The 17,299-nt window shown below is 38.1% G+C and overlaps 1 long non-coding RNA gene across 1 annotated transcript in view; it reads left to right on the top strand.

Moving 5' to 3' along the window:
- LOC137044954 (uncharacterized) overlaps positions 1–16,479 on the top strand; it is a 54,155-nt gene extending 37,676 nt beyond the window's left edge. Inside the window, exons 2-3 of the long non-coding RNA XR_010898658.1 lie at positions 10,333–10,438; positions 16,207–16,479. This is a non-coding gene — a long non-coding RNA (uncharacterized lncRNA). The remainder of the gene's footprint in view (positions 1–10,332; positions 10,439–16,206) is intronic.
- Positions 16,480–17,299: the final 820 nt, after the last annotated feature.

Raw genomic sequence — 17,299 nt, 5'->3', positions numbered from 1 at the left:
TGGGTGAGTTTAAGGGTAAAGCTAGGGTCAGGTTAGGGTCAGGTGTGGTAGTATGGGTGAGTTTAAGGGTAAAGTTAGGGTCAGGTGTGATGGTATGGGTGAGTTTAAGGGTAAAGTTAGGGACAGGTGTGATGGTATGGGTGAGTTTAAGGGTAAAGTTAGGGTCAGGTGTGGTGGTATGGGTGAGTTTAAGGGTAAAGTTAGGGTCAGGTGTGATAGTATGGGTGAGTTTAAGGGTAAAGTTAGGGTCAGGTGTGGTGGTATAGGTGAGTTTAAGGGTAAAGCTAGAGACAGGTGTGGTGGTATGGGTGAGTTTAAGGGTAAAGTTAGGGACAGGTGTGGTGGTATGGGTGAGTTTAAGGGTAAAGCTAGAGACAGGTGTGGTGGTATGGGTGAGTTTAAGGGTAAAGTTAGAGACAGGTGTGGTGGTATGGGTGAGTTTAAGGGTAAAGTTAGGGACAGGTGTGGTGGTATGGGTGAGTTTAAGGGTAAAGTTAGGGTCAGGTGTGGTCGTATGGGTGAGTTGACGGGTAAAGTTAGGGTCAGGTGTTGGTGTGGGTGAGTTTAAGGGTAAAGTTAGGGACATGTGTGGTGGTATGGGTGAGTTTAAGGGTAAAGTTAGGGACAGGTGTGGTTTGTGGGTAAGTTTAAGGGTAGGGTGGGTGTACGGGAATGGTCAACAGTATAATTATATATGTAACTTTAGAAATTAATTACAGATATAATTAAATGCAGGTATTTTTAAAAATGTAAGTACAATGTAAAACATGTATGCACACAATAAGTGCAGTGTACCAAATGATTGATTAAAATGTTAGTACATATTAGTTAAGCCATTGTGTACTAAATCTGATGGAAAATGAAAAGTTGCAATTTTCTAGTCCGATATGGCTAGGAACTATACTCTCATTCCTGCGTAATAATCAAGGAACTTTGCTGCCGCATGAGTGCAACCTGCTTGCACAGAGAGTGTGCTAGGGATTATTTTCAGGCTTTGCGTAATATCATTGCACGGCTGCATCATGGTACAGCAGCAAAGTTCCTTGATTATTACGCAGGAATGAGAGTATAGTTTCTAGCCATATCAGACTAGAAAATTGAACTTTTCATTTTCCATCGGTCTTTGTGCACAATGTAACTATACACATCACAACATGTATAAATAGGAACACTGGCATTATTCTGTCTCTTATTGAGCAGTAGTCTACTCTAGATAGTAACTAGCCGTTTACCTCCAGTCTTTGTGCTAAGCTAGGCTAGCGGTGGGTGGGTCAGACAGAGTTATGACACACAGAGATGAGAGCGGTGTGTGTGGACTTATCTAACTCTGGGGATACAGTGAATAAGCTAAAGTCCCAAAAAGTTACTGTGTTTCTTTTGCTTTTTATATTGTGTTATGTTGTGCACTACAGGGCCACGGTAAGCAACAGAAGTAAAGAGCTGTTTATTTCCCCTGCTTGTCTGAACGCCAGGGTATGGCAACTGCCACTCTCTGCCCTACGTAAACGCCGGCCCTGGTCAAACCTGGTGCCGTGTGTCCTGTTTAAATATGCACAAGCACACATGAGATTTGAGAAGAAAAATTAGTTTCACACAAACGGCTTCAGAAGACTTGAAATACAGTGTATGAGTCGGTTATGGGTTTGGTCATTTTCCTACAGCTTTTGTGGTATGGGATAGAGCAGGGCAGGGAGTCATATAATTTAGGAATGACATGAGGTGGACAGAATTTGAAAACGAGAATTTAAACTCCATCTGAAAACGTGATGCCTAGATAAGGCGTACTTTAAACCTTCCAATTTATTTATGTAGTTATCCAGATATCATCAAAATAGATTACTGAATGAATTTCAAAATGAACTTATATTTGCATTATTATATATACTTTGAAAGTTCTCCGTTTAAAGGTTAATTTCTTTGAAGAAAGGCTTTTCCGTCTACTCTTCAACAGTGGCAAGGAAACCCCTCAGTTACACACACTTATGAAAAGCAGAGCAGCTTAACCGAGGCCGGCCTCCTGCAGGAGATTTTGTCAGTTTGCTTTTTTCCACCAGCAACAGGATCAGCCGTAAATACTCTCTTCCCAGGAGTGCGCATGGCTTCTCTTTTACACAGATTCACACACTCTGTATAGCTCTCTCTCTCTCCCTCTTTTTGTGGGTCCTACAAACAGTCCAAGTCCTTTCTCAGCTATTGGTTCCTAACCCAGATCAAATGTTAGGGTTTAAAAAGCTAAAGTCTGATGTGGATGAGCAACTGCCCATAAAACACTTTAATCCCTAATGCTGTAATGTATTTAATTTCACACTCTCTGATGCTGTTGCCCCTTTTTAGGATTACTGAGAGTGGGGGCTGGGTCAGGGTTTGGGACAGAGGGGGCCACTCAAGCCCTTCCAATGCAAAAGATGAAGATTGAGGACGCCGCTCTAAAACACTTGAGCTCTTCATAGAGCTGGATCCACAGAATGCCAATGCACTATTTGGATGTTTGTATTTAAATTGGAGCGGAGGGCTTTAAAGAGCAGGGGAATGCAATGATATCTGCATTGTCCTAAACCCTGCTTGAGAGACCCGGGCAAATCCCATTGTATGCGTGTTACTATGGAGCTTCATAAAGTTGAAGACCAATATAGTTGTGCCTTTATTAGATGAGGATCTGCACAGGCGGATGGGATATTGGATGCAATAATTCCCTGCTAGGAGCGCACACATAGCCTCTTTTATATCGCCCTCTAATATCCAATTTACGGGCGAGAGGACCTCAGCCAACTGAGCCCACTAAGTTAAAATGCAAAGTCTTCAGCGTGAGATGGAATTAAGGCCAACTTTTCCTCTCTTGTGTTTGCCAACACTTTTGAGGTTTAAAGAAATATGAAACTTTTCTCTTTTTTTTCTCTCTTTTCCCCCATTATGGGATATAGATGCAACTGAACACAACAACTAACTCAGTTGTGAGATGAAAACTTGCAGCTTTGTGGTTTCGCATGTTGCTCGATAAAAGGGTTTATATGATGTTTGGATAACTGCGTGTTTGATTAAAAAGTAAATTAAGAAGATGCACAGTTGGACACACTAGCCATGTACAGTTTCCTTTGGACCTATTAGAATCCCATTATTCGGTTTAGGAAAACAGCTTAAACTTAACTTTGTGCTCTTAACAAAAAAAGAACAGACTTCTATCTGTTTAGACAAATCCTTTGAAGGCATTGTATTCAAGTGCTTTAGTTCTCCAGATCTCTGCTTGGTTCTTCTAAGAGGTTTGTTTTACACACACACACACACACACACACACACACACACACACACACACACACACACACACACACACACACACACACACACACACACACACACACACACACACACACACACACACACACACACACACACACACACACTTTTCCACTTTCTTTTGCTGTCTAATTCTCCCATGAACCCTGATACAATCACTGCCAGCGGATGTATTTACTCATAACAAGGGCTTAGCTGCAGCCCTGTAAATAAGAATATATGGTGATTTATACGCTAAGCACCAAGGATTGTGTTGCCCTGCTGGTTTAAGCATTTTACACTTTGATAAACTCACCCGAGGCTCTCTGCCACTTTGGGTACTAAACCCCCAGTGTTGACCCAGCCCTGCTGCCTTTTGCCCTATTAAGCAGGCAAAACCAATCTGATAAGCGCACATGCCGTTTTGTTGGCTCAAAATGTTATTCGTGCTTGCCATGTAGTTTCTAGATGGGAGTTGTTGTGACAAAAAAATAAATTGTGTGAATAATACCACAAAAAAATACGAAAACGGTTATCTTGACAAAAAAAGCCAACGCGTTAAAAGAAAAAAAAAAAATGCAGATATCACCAACACGATACCAACACTGTAAAAACCAATCAGATGCCTCAAATTTTTTGAGTTAAGACATTTAAAATTAAAGTAAGCAGAACGTGCAGATTTTAATTGCTCTGTACTTGATATATTTGAGTAAGCTAATTCACACATTTAACTTAAAAATGTCATGTAATCTCAAATTTGTATAGTGAAAAGACTAGTTTCAAGCTACCGTTATTCAATAAATGTCACCTTGCTAGTTGGTTACACAGTGCTTTGGTAGCATTAGTATAGCATAACACTTGCTAAATTGGGACAGTAATATAATACATTGAACATTAATCTGTTAATAAACTAAGCTCGTGCTCCACTCCACACCATGATGGCAACACTACATAAAACAACATAACAGAAACTCTGTTAAACTAGCATAACAAAACATTAAACCCTACTAAATCTCCCACTTAACGTTAATCTTGCACAGAAAACTTAAAAAAGACACTTTATTTTGACTTAAACTGTCCCGTTTGACTGTCATGGCAAAGCATGCTGGGGAATAGAAATCCCAGCCCAGTTTTGGGTACATTTAAATTAGTCTAAATGAAAAGAAACAAGTTCATAATGCTCAAAACAATGAAACAATTCAAACTTATGTGTCAGTTTTGAGAACTCAAAAGAAAAATAAAGTTCTATAAAAGTTCATTTGTTTAATTTTATGTTGGCTCTACTGAAACCAATTAATTATTTCGAGCATTAGGGTTTACAGTGAAAGTTAGCTTGAAATAGGGGACATTTACTGCGTTTATTATTTACTTTCATGAATGCAAAAGCTAATGACAGTGTGCAGAAGTCATAAAACAGTCGTCCATCTTATTATTTGATCATTTCTACTTGATGGCTTCATGGCCAAGAAAATGGAATGAAATACTGGGCATGTCAATAGTGGATCCATAATGACCGTGCTCTTTGGCTTTTGCTTTAGAATAATTTAAAAGCTCAGTAATCAATAACTAATCTTGGCTATAGTCTGACAAAATGAAATAAAGTGGTAAATGATGAGGTACACTATCATAAGATACACTCACACCTTTCTTAGGAAAAATCACTATCACAATGACTATTCGCTAAGGTTTTTTTCCCCTGGCATTGTCTGTCGTTTGGGGTGGAAAATCTGCTCAGTTCTGCGGAATAGATTTAAACATGACACAGTTTGTTAAATTAGCTGCATGATTTTTTCCCCCTAAATGACTATGTTTGTCTTGTACAACAACAACAACATATCCAAAGGTCCGTAAAACAAGATAAATTAACCTGAAGTAAATGCTTAAACCAAGTGGGGAGAAAAAACGTTTTTATTTTTATTTTATTTTTAAAGATACTTTTTTATTAACAGTACTAAAGTTCGGTCATTTTAGAAACATTACTTGACATTTATGAGAAAAGAAAAATATGATATAGTTTATCAAATATTTTGTAGATTTTTATAAAAGATTGATTGATACACATTCCCTTGAATAATTTCCGACCTAATCTCAACAATGTGTACGTACTTTACGTGGTGGCTAATTGGGATTCATACTGTAATTATGAGGTTGTACAAATTCATAAGATATTTGCTAAATTGTACGTATTTCACGAGTTTGTCAATTCATATGATTTCTTACAAATGACCTAACCCTGCCCCTAAAACCTACCCTTCACTGCAGTGTAGACAAATCGTACAAATTCGTACAAACACCTACGAATTGGTTGTGAGATAATCTGTGGAATTTCTGAGGATTTTAAACATCACAATCTGGAGCAATACAAAAAATAACTGTTGGGATTATGCTGAACTTCTAGATGTGTTGAACACTGTCTGAATGACATTACGTTAAAATCCACTGCCTGGCCAAATATTTTTAATAGGATTTAAATAGGAAAATGCTTAACTCTTTCCCCGCCAAACACAGAATTTTTGGGGTTTCCGTGTTTTCACTGTTCATAGCGCTATTACGCATCTTCTGAATGAGTACAGAATCTGATCAAAACACACGCGAGGAAGACGCAGTAAAACAAGCGATCATATGTAAGCAGATGCATATGTAAAATAACATGATCATCAACATTATGTGTGTATTTGTGTGTGTTTTAAAGCAGAGGGTCTACTCTTTTGATATTGTATGCACAGATGTTCATACAACAAAATATTCTATGGGCCATTACATGTTTGAGAAAATGATTAAAAACCCTGGCGACGGCAACTTAAAAAAAAAAAAAAACACTGCAGGGGAAAGAGTTAAGAGTGTATGAAACATAAAAATCACTGCAATAAATATCCAGTCATACACTGTTATGCATTTGCATATTTAAATCCAAAGTTTTTATTTTATTTTATTTTTTTGTGGCCTGGATCACGTGGCATCTGCTAACAAAGTCTTTTGAGTCATTTTTGCAATGTCTTTGAATCACCCGGTGTTTTGATTATTTTTAGGATATACAAAGTCACTTTGTGTAGGGAATCACATGAACTACACTCTCAGAAAAAAAGCTACAGTTCTGAAAAGGCACATCTTTGTACCTTACTTACCCCTAAATGGTACATATTAGAACCTTAAAAGGTACATATCAGTTCTTTAAGAGTGTGAATTAGTACCTTTCAGGAACATAGTAATACCTTAAAGATACATATTAGTAACTTTTTGGTTTTGTACCTTAGGGTACCGCCACAGTGACAGCAATGTACCTTTTGTTCTGACAGTGTATCGACATGTTTGCCTATAACAGACCAAGAAAAACACATTGGGGCACTACTTGCTGGAAGGATCTCCTTTTAGTAATCCCAGAAGGTGCTCTTTGGTTGGGTTTCAAATTTGTTAAAAACGGTTAACATTTTTTGAACCAGAAGAAGTGCCTTGGATTCTTTGTTTTCTAGATACATGATTGACTTTAATGTTTGACGATCGGTATTATCTATTTTCTATTATTTTCTAAAAATAAAATAAAATACAAGACAACAAACATCCCTTTGTGAAGTCCAAATACTTGGGCCTCTGTATGTAAAGGACATGACTTTCACAGTGCAACATTTGAGGCATGCAGTGGAGTTCGACTGCTTGCATTTATTAGCGCAGGCCCATCTGTAAATGTTTCTGGAGCTTTAGTGTGTAGTATTTAGTGGACATGCTCACAGCTGCTTTGAAACAGACCACTGCTTTGTGCAGTCACCCTGTGCCCTCTATGACCTCTACCTGCACTGCAGAGCAAACAGAGAGTCAGGAGAAGAGAAAGGATGAGAGAGAGTGAGAGAGGAGGGCGCTGGTGGAGCTCTGTTAATTCTTCCATATCTAAGCCTCTTTGCTGAGGCTCTCTTTGTCTTCAAAGTCCGAGTCATTAAGGACTAATCCTATCACTCCACCTAATCTGAAGTCGTGGAGTCAGAGTCCAGCTTTCCCTAAAATGGCCTTTGTAGAGCCCAAATAGACATGGTTAAGTTTTAGTCAAGAGCATCCAAAAGTGCCCCTCTCCCATTTTGCGACCCCGGTCCTTCAAGATCAGTCCACCCCCAAAATTTAATGGAGTGCTGTTAATGAATCTTCCCCTCTTCTCCTCTATTCACTCCTGCTCATGGGTCTACACGGGTGGGAAGTGGGTGGAAAGGGGGGAGAGCACCACTCATTTTCACTGGCGGAATCAAAGAGCACAATAATTTCAAACAAGATCATTTAGAATTCGGGCGTGCTAACAAGGAGTAAATACCACAACCTCTAATGTTAGTCACTAGTGCATCACTTGAGGTCGGAGGAGTGAGGTTTACATGCACAGCTCTTATTGGCCTATGCCTTAGACTACCCACACAGCCATACACCTCACACCCATCCGGGTCACGGCACCAAATGTCCAGGTCCTACTCGACCTGCTTCGAGCACGATTCGAATCATGGTCTTCAACCATGGGAGTCGGGCATGCTAACAAGGAGTCTAAATACCACAACCTCTAATGTTAGTCGCTAGTGCACCACTTGAGGCCGGAAGAGTTCACACGCACAGCTCTTACTGGCCTATGCCCTAGACTCCCCATGCGCCCATAAACCTCACACCCATCCGGGTCACGGCACCAAATGTAACCGGTCCTACTCGGCCTGCTTCGAGCAGGATTGGAATCGTGGTCTTCGACCGTGGGAGGCGGGCATGCTAACAAGAAGGCTAAAGACCGAACACACTACATCCGTTAACTTCAAGCTTCAAGCTACTTCCAGCAGGGTTCAAAATGTGGTATCCGGCGTTGGAGCCGCAGCCGCTAGAGTCAGTCGCTAGTGCGCCACTGAGGTTCAAACGCACAGCTCTTACTGGCTTCATTCCTACACAAACATATCCCCATTGCTATCATCAGATGTTTTCATAAATGTTACTTTCTCAATGCTGTCATTTTACTTTTTTGTTATTGAGCTAACAAAGTGCATATATTTCCATATACTTACACCATCAGGATGTTTGCAAACAGTATACTGCTGCAAAGGTCTTTTGAGCTTCTTTTTACCCCTAATCAAAGAATGAAAATAACTTTGGCTTTTGTTTATAAGGGTCTTTATTTTGTGGAAACCACCATCACTCAGCTCCACTCTGATATTCAGATTGTTGCTTGATCAATATGTGCTTTTCAACGACTTAAACCTGCCATCCTGTCTAAACTTGAATATGTGGTCACATCCTTTTTTTCGAGCAAGCTTTATAGAAACATGACATCTGCCAGCATGGATTTTCCCCAGTTGTGTTTGAGGACAGCTGTTCCTAAACACACTTTTCAGGCATAGTTGTCTGGCATATTAAACCGTTAAGAGAGCATTGCTCAAATAGTTCAAACCATTTGATTCTGGAGAGCGTGCACTGGAGGAAAGTGTTTACATAGTGTCTTTCTGGGGTTTGTTAGCCAAGCTGTTGTGGAGAGAGTTGGGTCTGCTCTGGTGAACTCGAGTGCTTTTGGCAGTTACCCACCCTACTCAACTAAATGTGGCTTAATTAGGCTCAGACAAACTTTGTAAACATGTTAAGGTAGCCTGCTAGTTTATGTGTCCCTTATCAGGAGCTGAAGAAAAAAAATGAATGATAAATAAGTAACCTAAACAGATACGCCATTGACTGGTAAGTGAAGAACTTCTTGATCTCTATATATTTACGATGTTTTGTCTTCCGTCACGCTCGTGAGAGTCAAGAAAATTCTTTTTTTTTTTTTTTGCTTTCATTGACAATTGAACACATTTTCAACTCCTCATCTGTGCTTCCTATGCAGTGTAAAGGTACCTATAGAAAATCTATTCAAATTCAACATAGAAATAAATTCAAGAAAGAAGACTGATAGCATTTTAGTATTAAGATATTACAATGAGTTCTTTCTGTTAGTTTGAAGTTAAAAAGTAAAGAAAGGCAAACAGAAATTCAGTCACGTTTTAGTTTAGGGTCTAATTCTCACTATTAACTGGCTATAAACTATGACTTTTACCTCAATAAACTCCTAATTACTGCTTATTAAAAGTTAGTAAGATAGGGATCTAGAATATGGTCATGCAGAATAAGGCATTAATATGTCATTGGCTGTTATATTTTGAGTTAATATACATTTTTTGAGATTCGACAACCTTTATTAAAATATTATTAAAAGATTTTGTAAGTATATTGGGGTAATTGTGTGTGTTTTATTTCTGATGATGCAGTGTAACATGCCAAATAGTGCTATTTTCATGATTTATCTTTTTTTTTTAATGTGGTTCAGATACAAAAATATTTTGAGTTTCTATTTATTAAACAAATTTCCTTCATTGTATCAACTCAAATTTTTAATTTCAATAAACTCAAAATTTTAAGGCAACCAGGTTACTTACTTAACCAACAAGTTAAACCAACAAAAAACAACCAAAATGTTTTACAGTGTATATATATATATATATATATATATATATATATATATATATATATATATATATATATATATATATATATATATATATATATATATATATATATAGCACTTAACTACACTGTAAAAATATATATACAGTATGTAGCATTTAACTAAAGCAAAACATTCAGTTAACCTAAAATATGAGGCAACCAGCTACAAAGCATTTTTAAATTTACTTACATTCATTGGTCGAAGTTGTGCCAAGTAATTTTTTTTAAGTTCACTAAGCTTATTTGATTAAGTTAATTATACCTTCCTTAAAAGTACCGGTACATTCATCTAATTACCAGTCTAACGCAAAGTAAATATAAAATATGTATCTTGCAGTATAGTTATTTGAATGATATAGTGTATTATATATTTAATGCACATAACACATACTGTATAGCCATCTTCTGCCTAAAGCCTAGTGTCTGTCTTTCTGCTTTTATTGTCACTGGATAAATAAATGAAACCATGTGTTGTTCAAGGGTAATTATGGTGCTGTAAAGTGACAGAACAACAAGAGTGTAGTTTTACTGTGCCGTAAATGCAGGTACGAGTCTTTATCAAGGGATCTCGTGTTGCAGGGATGCTGGTCTGGGAACTCCTGCCCATGGAGACAGAAACGGCCCTCACTGCGGCTCCAGGGCCCCCACCTACACCAGGAATTACGCCAACACCAAAGGGTCAGGGGTCAGTCTCTAAAATGTTTATGCTCCGTCCTGTGATTTTGAACTCCCCCCGCTATTTTGGTAGGAGCCCCAAATTTCAAAATGACTTCAAATGTGTATTTTTGTTGTCACAGACTCAAACTCTGAGAGACTGCTGGGGTGTGTTTATGAACACTGTCTCCGACGCTAAAGATCAACGGCTGCTCTCGGGCGGTTATGGCTACACCGTATTGACTGGCAAATAATGGCCAACATAATGGACGCTATGTTTTAATCGACTTAATTATAAAATCAGGGTTCGTTTCGTTCCAGGTCAACATTTATTTTTCTTTTATTTTCATTAAATACTAAAATTATTACAGCTAAATAAACGACAACTAATACATTTAAAATAATAATGAAAATTATACAGACATTTCAAAATAAACCTACTCATACAACAAAATTGCTAACACGTCAACTTAAAATATAATATTGCATTTAATTTTTTTTATCAGTCTCAAAAATTTGTGCAGTATCGTGCATTCTTTTTTTAATCAACAAAGTCAACAAAGTCACAGATGAGAGACACGGCTAGCTCACACCCATAACAACCTTCTTGTAAAAGCCACGCAATCACTATAGGGGTGTAAAACTCTGACAGCTTGTTATCTTTCAGTGACAGAAGCCAAATCAGCACGGCTTACCGACCCAATGTAAATCAGCGGCGTAAAATAAGCAGTGGCTAAATCAGCCAGAGACAGAGAGGCTCTTTGTTGCAGCGTGCAGATTAATATCTTAAGCGTGTACCATTGTTCAGAGTTATGTCACCAGCGGCCGTAATGATATCTTAAATTAATGAAGTGATGAAAGCAGCGAGGGAGAGGCCTATGATTTACAGGATTGCTTTTAGCTGATGCACACCGCCATCAGTGGAGATAAATCAGCCGCTGGGAGCCATGGGGGAAAATGAATGGATCTGCACACGGGTTTACAGTTCAATTAGTAAGGCACAAGGACGCCAGCGCAAAGTAATTCACCCGGCCAGGTGTTTGGATGAAAGAAGCAGCAAATGAAACAACGGAAGATGTATTTTCTGTCTGAGAAACATCTTAGGACTTTGCAGAGTTAACATCTGAGTTATGCTTGTAAAATGGACATACATCAAACACATCATACATGTATGTATATATATATATATATATATATATATATATATATATATATATATATATATATATATATATATATATATATATATATATATATATATATATATATATATATACTATTTTGATAGTCCACTAGATATTCTTCTAACTTTGCGACTACATGTCAAGTAGCTCTCAGAGTATTAGTAGACTGTCACCTCAATGTTAACACTTTATTTTGATGCTCCCCCACAGACTATAAGTAGCTTTTTTCAACTTATTCTACTAACCTGGGGTGCGTTTCCCAAAAGCATCGTTAGCCAACTATGGTCGCAAGTTACGTCGTTAGCAACACAGTTCAACGAGCCGGTCATAGTTCAACAGATCTATGACCTGTGGTTAGAAGCATTGGTTCTTGTTTGCATGACATGGGGGATAGTTCACTTTGAAATAAAATTTTGATATGTTTTAGCTTACCTCATAGGCATCCGAGATGTAGAAGTATTTGTTTCCTCAGTAGTTTCAATTTTGATCATTTTAGGTCAAACCGTTCTTGTCTGTGCCTCACATAATGCAGGTCTATGGTCACCACCTCAAAGAGCATACACAGAGAAGTCCAAATGAAACAATCCCCCATCGTAAGTACACACTGATGGCCTAAGACACGAAACGAGCGGTTTGTGTGAGAAAACCAACAGTATTTATATCGTTTTTACCTCTTGTACACCACAGGAAAAACGCATGCGCCCTCGGATCAGTCGGACGTAGTGGTGTACAAGAGGTAAAAACGATATAATTACTGTTCGTTTTCTCACACAAACCGCTGACTAAGAAAGCTGACATATCTTTTATTTTGGATACATACAAATGTAATTTATGTCTTCTAGTTTGTCAAGAGATTTAAAGCACCTCTTTTGAAGAGTGCGCATGTGCGGACGTGCTCTAGTACGTAAGATGCATCATATGGCAGTATGGCAGTGAGTAACATCGTTGTTCGGGAAATGCACCCCTGAACCCTAATCCTAACCTAACAGTCTACTACAATCTACTAATGAGAGTAGGTGACATGTAGTTGCAAAGTTTTATAGTTAGTATTATGTCTAAAGTGGACATACCGTGTAAAGTTTAACCATCACAAACATTTGTGCAAGTGTAACCGTCGAAATAAAGTGTAACCGTCAGTCCCGCCTCAAACTCACGCCATTGGTCCAACCGATCGAGATGCAGTGTTCTGATAGAGCCAAAAACCGATAAATTACACTTATTGTTGTATGTTACGAGAAAATATTTTAATAGAAAAAAGACAAAAATCTCAGTATGAAACACAAGTTGTAATTGTCTTATTTGTTTTCACTATTATGACCAAGGCTTGACATTAATGCTTTTGCTCACCAGCCACTGTGGCCATTGGTTTTCCAAAGTTACTAGCCACATTTTCTCTGGCCACAATTTTGACATTGACACCATGGGGAAAACTGCCATATAGATCATCTCATAATTTAGCAGAAAATACATTAGGCTGCTGTCACTGTAAGACAGGGCTATTCAAATCTTACCCTGGAGGGCCAATGCGGTGGAGAGTTTAGCTCCAACCCTGATCAAACACACCCACCTGTGATTTTCTAATGATCTTGAAGACATTGATTAGCAAGTTCAGGTGTGTTTGATTAGGGTTGGAGCTAAACTCTGCACCGCATTGGCCCTCCAGGGTAAGATTTGAATAGCCATGCTGTAAGACCTGACGCATTGATCCATTATACTTAACTTTATTTGTCCATGTAAGGGAAATTGTTTTGGGCAATACAGGTGAGCTGCATAACAAGATACCCACACCAATACATGATCACACGGTGTGTCCTTTTAACTAGAGTTTAACAACCTTGTAGCCAGAGGAACAAAATAAATCTTATAGCGGTTGTATCTGAACCTTGGAGTATGAAAACATCGACCAGATGGAAGTTGTTCGAATTCTGGATACAGCAATGAGAAGGGTCCAAAGTCATTTTCTTTGCCTGTTTAAAAAATATTGAATATGGACTTCAGATTGGAAAACCCCCAGATCAACCACTTCCATATAAGCACCAAGCGGTTCAGCTGAGATCCAGACCGTTATACCATACAGTATAATGGATTCAATACAGGCATTATAAAACATCAACCGGACCCTCTGAGCAACACCAAAAAGTCTGAGCCTCCATAAAAAGTCATTTTTTTGTTGCACCTCCCTACACAGATTATCATTATACTGTTACACGTGTTAACTGTGTGTACGTGAATACTCGCCAAGACTGACATTTTGTCATTATTTTCTGTGTATTTCACTGTTTTGCGCAATAAGCAGCAAAAAAGAACTCACTTTGGGTGTGAGCACAAAATCTGGCAAAATCATGCCAAAATTCAAGCCCTGTAACACCAACAATATTCATCCTGAGCAAATTAAAGGAGTGAGTGAGTGGAGGCGGGTGTGTGTGTTACTCGCTGTTGGAAAGATGAGAGAGCGAGAGAGCACAGCTGGTATGGTGTATCTGTTTTGAGTATTGGAAGCGTTATTTCAGTATCGATATGTATTGAAAAAGTAATATTTTTGACAACACTAGATTGCACATAGTTTATTATTTCAGATGCCTTTTTAAAAGACTACACTTAAAAAAATGTATAGCCTATTATATATTAAGTTCAACCCACAAAAATGTGCTAATAGAAGTGACTGCGTTTCACGCCACTGCTGAAATACACATGCATTTGGCAGGTTAGCGGGTGTTAATGTCAATCCCTGATTGTGCTGCATTACCGAGTGAAGCGGCCTCGAACGAGAACAAATGTAGGGCGGGACTTGTTTTTGTTCATCGGGAATCGATTGGATGGTTGTGGTGTGCTACTGTTGTGATGTCAAACACTTCTTCATCAGGGCAGAGCAGAGGTGTCGCTGCAAGGAGAGGAAGTTCATTTGATTAAAGATTACGAGGACACATGAATTAAAAAAAAGTAGTCATTTTGAATACTGCAATTCCATTAAAAAAAGAGGAACTGTCAATTTGGATTTCATGGTGACTAATGGCAAAGTTAGCCCTAATTACTACCAACCTGAGACGGTTCCCCAGTAAAGCAGAATAACCTCCACATGCCCTGACCTTCCTTTTATTCTGCCTAAGAGGCAGGCTTAGGTAACTACTAGGTAACTGATGCTTCTTTTTCAGAAAATCAATAATTAAATTCAGTCGTACACGGACCGGTGGCCTGCACCTGAACTGGAGTTTTGTTTCCCATTCCCTCTTAAAGTGGTCCAGCATTCTCTCCAGATTACTTTACACCATGTCAGATCGCATACACTACCAGTCTAAAGTTTGGACACACATACTCATTGTTTATTTTTTACCTGTTTGCACATTTTAGCCAATTCAAAACTATGAAATAACTCACCTGGAAGTATCAGAATTATAATACAATCAAAGAAGAAATGAAATCTATCTCATATTTGAGCTTGTTTTTGCTGGACATTCTTCACAAGGTGCATCCTGGGTGCAAGTATTAGATTAAAAGGTTTTAAGATCTTGTTTAAGTATGTTTATGACTGGTAGCATACATAATCGGTGGTGTTTTATCATTTGATACATGATGACAGCAAATATTTATAATGTTAAAAAGATTTGGTTACGCTTTATTATAAGGTGTCATTCTTACAGTAGAATTATATATTTAAGTACTGAGTAATATTAATTAACAAACATGCACTTACTATAGGTTAAGTGTAGGATTAGGGTTTGGTTGAGCGGGTTAGTTTAATGTAATTGTGCAAAATTTACTGTAATTACTATGCACTGTAAAAAAAAAAAAAAATCATGTCTCGAATTGAAAGTTTTCTAGTGACTGATCACATCTACATTTTTAAGTTGGCCAAATTACATTTCTGGGAATTGATGCAATTAAATTCACAGAAATTCAATTTGGCCAAAATTTTTGATGTGATCAGTCACTAGAACATTTTCACTTGGAGACCTGATTTTTTTTTTACAGTGAAAGTACTTGAAAAGCACACTGTAAAATAAAATGTTACCACAGATTTATATGACAAATAAATGCTGTTATTTTGAACATTTTATTCATCAACGAACCTTGGAGTTTCCTCCAAATATGAAGCAGCAAAAACTGTTTTCAACATTGATAATAATAAGAAATGTTTCCTGGGCAGCAAATCATCATATCAGAAAGATTTCCGAAGGACCGCTGATGCTGACAATGTGCAGGAATATATTACATTTGAGAAAATGTTCAAATAGAAAACAATTATTTTAAATTGAAATATTTCAAAATATCACTGTTACCTTGATCAAATCATTGCAGCCTTTGTGAGCTGTCAGAAGCTTTACAAATCTCACCGACTCCAAACTTTTGAACGGTAGTGTAAATCTTTAAGGTCTTGCTATAACGTCAGTTCTCAGCTGTCAGTTTCCTGTATATGTTTAAAGGGTGTTGTGGCATTACCATGTTGTAGTTATCACCTTATCTGATGTTGTTTTTTGTTGAATTGAGCTGTAAACTCATTTAACGGGGTGCTGGATGTGACCGTGGTGTAAACTTCACTCTCGGCCAGCACCTCAGTGTAAACCTCATTCCCTCTGGCCCGGCTCAGCGCTCCTGTTCCCACACCATTTGTTCACAGACGCAGTCCTGCTTTCCCGTGGCACGAGAGGCTCACCTTGAGACTGAGAATTCCTTCTCTGGTGAACCCATTTTGTTTTGTACTATGTCATTTCATCACATTGTTTTTTTGATGTTTATATTGATATATTTTATAAGCTGTAAATCTGATTACAGATCAGCACACGACCAGCCATGTTTGAGCCTATGTTTGCCTGAATGCAGCCTGTAATGCCTTGGAGCATCTCTCTCTCTCTCTCTCTCTCTCTCTCTCTCTCTCTCTCTCTCTCTCTCTCTCTCTCTCTCTCTCTCTCTCTCTCTCTCTCTCTCTCTCTCTCTCTCTCTCTCTCTCTCTCTCTCTCTCTCTCTCTCTCTCTCTCTCTCTCTCTCTCTCTCTCTCTCTCTCTCTCTCTGGTTTAAGTTTCCATTAGGGACTCGGCGAGACCCACAGCGTCAGAGCCCATTCAGTCTATTGTTAATCGAGAGCGTCTACAATCAAAGTGTGGAGTGTTTGGGTCAGAAGCCTCAGCGATTGTGGCCTACCCCAGGGCAAGAGCGTGGCCCCCAGAGACTCAAGCTCACCAACCTCCTTTACACCGGGGACTCGAGTGCTTCAATGAGCTAATGACTGGCTCCAGAAAAATTTGCTTGATTGAGTGCGTGGTTAACTTGAAGGCTACCTTTTTTTCATATATTGGTCCACAGGCGAGGTCTTCACTTTTATAAAAAACAAACGAAAAAAACAACAACTATCAAACCTGTTAAACTATTAATATGAAATTGTAGTAGTACATTTTACATTGAAATCATTTTTTTTAATAAATGATTTGCCTGTTGTCATCAAGATCATGTGTGTATTTGAATTAACTTTGCAGATGGACATAATTAAATAAATAAACAAAAAAAAAAAATATTGATGACTCATCTTGCACTAATGGGCATGTACAATTTTTGGTAAAATAAAATGCTCAGAATAAAAATAAAAATTATTTATAAAGCACTTTAAAAGAACCTTGGTTGGCCAGTGCCTTACATAAAAAAGTAAAAAGAAAAAGTAAAAGCAACAATCAAAATTTGTTGTAGTAAATTTCACATTAAATCATTTTTTAACCAAA

The sequence above is a fragment of the Pseudorasbora parva genome, chromosome 17 (assembly GCF_024679245.1).
Source record: "Pseudorasbora parva isolate DD20220531a chromosome 17, ASM2467924v1, whole genome shotgun sequence".
In the NCBI taxonomy this organism is placed as follows: domain Eukaryota; kingdom Metazoa; phylum Chordata; class Actinopteri; order Cypriniformes; family Gobionidae; genus Pseudorasbora; species Pseudorasbora parva.
Note: the sequence above shows the minus strand (reverse complement) of the source record. Positions and strands in the feature narration are given on the sequence as shown.